The sequence below is a fragment of the Zootoca vivipara genome, chromosome 3 (assembly GCF_965207765.1).
Source record: "Zootoca vivipara chromosome 3, rZooViv2.hap1.1, whole genome shotgun sequence".
Classification (NCBI taxonomy): domain Eukaryota; kingdom Metazoa; phylum Chordata; class Lepidosauria; order Squamata; family Lacertidae; genus Zootoca; species Zootoca vivipara.
Window position 1 is genome coordinate 114,401,712 of NC_142586.1, and position 4,368 is coordinate 114,406,079.

General features: G+C 44.4%; 1 long non-coding RNA gene across 1 annotated transcript; it reads left to right on the forward strand.

Annotated features, from left to right (window-relative positions):
• The first annotated feature begins 522 nt into the window (after nucleotides 1-522).
• On the forward strand, nucleotides 523-4,368 carry LOC148686467 (uncharacterized). Its single transcript, XR_015949419.1, has 3 exons — nucleotides 523-649; nucleotides 2,266-2,375; nucleotides 4,172-4,368. It is a non-coding gene; the product is annotated as an uncharacterized LOC148686467 (long non-coding RNA).

Consider the following 4,368-nt stretch of genomic DNA (forward strand, 5'->3'; position numbering starts at 1 on the left):
GGCCTGATCCAGCAGGCTCTTTCTCCACACAGGTGGGGTAGTGATGACCTCACTGCATTTCAGGCCACTAATGTGTGCTTAGCCCAAGCCCAGGGATTTCTTTTCAGTGCCAGAACTGTGAATGGGGCTGATTGTCCTTCCACCCAAATCTCCTTCCAAGCTTTTGTTATCTGAGGCATAACATCTAGAACGGAAAGGGCAGCAGAGAAGGGAGGATAGAGACTTTTTGTTGCCCTGTTAAACAATCGGGAGACAGAGCCTTATCAAACCATTGCAAATCATCCCTGAATCTACCAATAGGTACTCAGTGTCTTAGCTGAGTGCTTTTTCCTGGTTCTGCATCCTCCAGGTCTTGCCGCAGGCCAAGCCCTCTCATCTCTCCATCTCATTCTAGGGGGCACACTGTCCTTATGATTTGGCTATGGGCCCCACCTTCCTTGAGGGCATGGTGATGCCCTGCTGGAGATTACAGAGCAGTGGGAGGAAATAGCTTCCCAAGGGGCTACAAATACGGAAAGCTCATCCCTCCCAACCCTGACAACATTCTGTCTTGCAGGCGTGCATTGAGCCTCTCTGCATCCTCCCTGAGCCATGAAGATACTTCACCTGTTCTGGGCTGCCCTGTGTGTGCTGCTGCTGGCTTTCTCAGGTAAGGGATGGAGAGAAAGAAGGGAGAAGGAGACTTCTCTTCCACTCAGGTTCTGCATAGGATATGTATTCAAATGTTTTGAGAGAAGCTCACCAATTTTAACCCAGCAGCACCGGGAGACTGTTTATGAAGAGGCAGACTGGAATTCTGCAAACTCACAGCAAAGTTTGCAAAACTGGAGCTGTGCACATCTAAGTAGCAAGGGAATTCTGTGTCATCTAGCCCTGCTTCACGGTAAACCAGATTTTGACTTCCTGAGACTATGCACACACACACCAGCTCCTAGAGAGGAGTTTCCACCCTAGTCCTTTTATTTCTTTCATTTCCTTTTGCAATGTTCATATGCTACTTCATTGCAGCAAATCCTGTAATTCAGAGGTTTTCAACCAGTGTGCCATAGCACCTGGGGGTGCCTTGAATGATGGCCAGGGGTGCCGCAGGCCATACTGGCCTCTGTCCCTCTTTCCTTCCCTCCCTCCTCTGATGGCCTCTCATTTCTCTGCATCCCAAAAGCTTGCACAGCTGTTTGTTGCAGCAGCCCTGGCTACAAGCTCCCCGGGTGAATGGTGCCTCTGGGGCTGGCCAGGAGTTGCTTCCTGGGCCCCTGTGGAGCAGTGGGAGGATGCACTTCTCTTGGGGGGCAGGGGCACTCCCAAGGAGAGGGGAGAAGAGAGGAAACAGACGGGAACACTCCACCAGGGAGCGTTTGAAAGGGGGTATGGGGCTGCCAGCTCTGCCGGCAAGGGGTGACATAATTGGGCTCCTGATCCCCAGAAAGAATGCAGTTGGTCACGGGAGCCATGGACCCATAAAGGTTGAAAACTTCTCCTCTAATTGGTTTACAAAACAACAACAACAACAACCACCCCAACAATGAGGGAGTTTTCTTTCAAAATGCCCTCCCCCAGTAACTACAAATGTTGACTCAAGGAATACCCATTGAGTGGCTCCAATTTCATCAGGTTGTGGATATTCTCTAGGATTCTATGGTCCATACACATGCCATGCACACCTTTACTCAGGGAGGGAATGTATTTTAAAAAAAAATTGGCCCCAAAAGGAATGAATTTAAAGCAGCTATGTAAAAAGCCTTAGTCAATATTAAGTTTGGAGATTTGACCGGCTTGAAATCTACATGGAAGAAGGAGAATATTGATGAAGGAAAATGGGAGGGGAGTAGAGAGAGTGCCTCTTTTTAAGACTATATTTGCTCATACACAATGAATTGGCTTTAAAAATGCATTCGACAAAGTATTGTGCTCCTATCAAGGTTTCCATGTTACTTCCAGCTCCTCTCCTTTGTGCTGGAGTGGATATGGGAACAAGGTTACTTACTTCTATGTGTGGTTGGAGTGCCCACTGGAACTGCCATTTTGCCTAAAGTTTTTCACTGAAATAAAGAAGATTATCAGGGATCAGGTTCAGTTCTCATACAGGTTGGTTTTTGCTTTCTTTACTCCTAGATCTAGTTTGCTTAAATTACAACAAGAAAAAGTAGACTCCCTGCTCCTGTTCCACAGTCTGTGAACCTTTGCACCCCCCTTTCCTCCTGTTCTGAATTTACTCTCAGCTTCCCTGTGGACAGTGATTTTCTCTTTCCCCCTCCCTTTCTACAGGACATGCCCACGAAAGACCAGAGGGCAGCAAGGATTGCAATCAAACGGGTGGTTGCCCCCGCAATGGTTAAGATTGGAAGTTGTGGCAATGTGAAGGGATGTTGCAAAAGGTAATGTCGGCTCCCCCCCCCAAAAAAAAAATCAAACATCATCTCACACACAGCCCCCTAGATCTAGCATATCAAGGATCCTCTGATTTGGGGGACTTCAGGCTGCCCTCCTTTACTAATAATTCATGCTTTACTAAATTTCATCTCCATGAAACAAAATGGGGCTTACATATTCCCAAGGAAACACATTTCTTCTTTCCATTACTCTGAATCCTGGAAGTATGAGTATTCATGTCAACCTCCTTCTGCCCATCCTGGTCTTTATAAGTTAATAACTTAAGGTAAAGGTAAAGGGACCCCTGACCGTTAGGTCCAGTCGCGGATGACTCTGGGGTTGCGGCGCTCATCTTGCTTTACTGGCCAAGGGAGCCGGCGTACAGCTTCCGGGTTATGTGGCCAGCATGACTAAGCCGCTTCTGGCAAACCAGAGCAGCACATGGAAACGCTGTTTACCTTCCCACTGGAGTGGAACCTATTTTTCTACTTGCACTGCGTCTTGCACTGCTAGGTTGGCAGGAGCAGGAACCGAGCAACCGGAGCTCACCCCGTCGAGGGGATTCAAACTGCCAACCTTCTGATCGGCAAGCCCTAGGCTCTGTGGTTTAACCCACAACGCCACCCGCGTCCCTAACTTACTTGAGCAGTAATTGACCACCTTGGATTTCGGCTGAGCGACCTGCTGAACACGGAAAGTACTTTATATCACATATAACTCAGATCACATTTTGTGCAGGGGAGGATCACTAAAGACAGTTTGTAAGATGCTTGCTAGACTTAACCATACGTTTCTTTACAGGTATACAACATTTTATACAGTATGTATATTTGTGTGCATTCTTGTAAGATTCATTGCTTGCAGATATTGAAGGATTTTCATGGGACAGCGTCCATAATACGAAATGACTTGTGGTGTAATCCTGTACAGGCCCACATGCAACCTATATCTGCAAATCTATACCTAGTGTATTTCCATTTATTTGGTGCTTTTGCACAACCAACAACAAATCCATAAATAGAAACAATGCATATACCATATGTAACATTTAGTTTTAAAGGAAACTCCCTTATACATTGTAGTCCTCAGCTCATTAGCATATCCGTTAAAAAGAGAAAGAATAAGATGTTATTCTCTGTGTTTCCAGAACAGCAGAACTGTTTGTGGGAAGGTGCAATTCAGTTTTAGTCCCTGGGTTTCCGCATATTCCTCCCATAACTAATTCCTTTGATGATGAATTCTAAAAAAAAACAACAACCTCATGTTAATATCTCTAGAGTGTTTCTTCTTTTGTACATTCTCAAAGATGACCTTGTTATTGGGATATGTCATTATTTGTTCATTAGAATGTGACAGAACAGCGCTAGGCATGTCTACTCAGAAGTAAGCCCCACTGAGTTTAATAGGACTTAATTCCAAGAATGTGAAACATTCTGGCCTGAGTTCATTTTGTGAAATAAATGTTCCGAAGAATCACCTAAATTCTTCCTTCTTCCTTTTCTTTTAGCTCTATAATGCTAGCTCTATTTTACCTGCTTACAGTGTCCATATCTTCCTTTTTCCACTAAGTGATTTTTCATTTGTTACTATTGTTCAATGCCAAGATGAGCAAGATCCTAAATAAAGATGTAAAACCATGACAGGAAATTTATTCTTGTCTCCACAGTTTCCCACCCCCTTTTCTCCTCCAATGCTTATTCTTAATTGTTTTGGCTCATTAATTTCCTCTACTATTATTTCATAGTTTTCTGAGTGCTGCTGAAACAGAAGTAACTCTTGTAATTTTTGCTTGTTTTTTAAGCAAACTCAAGAATTGATTGCTGCTTGATTACCCAGAATCCCTTGAAAAATCAGAGGTGTCCCCTCACTATGAGAGTCGCTGGATCCTGTTTCATGCCCAGCTAGAGTCTCCTTCTTCTTCAACCACATCAAATCAAGTCCTTACATTTTCAATGATTATATGAGCTTGTCTCTTGGAATAAAAGCAAATTAAAAATC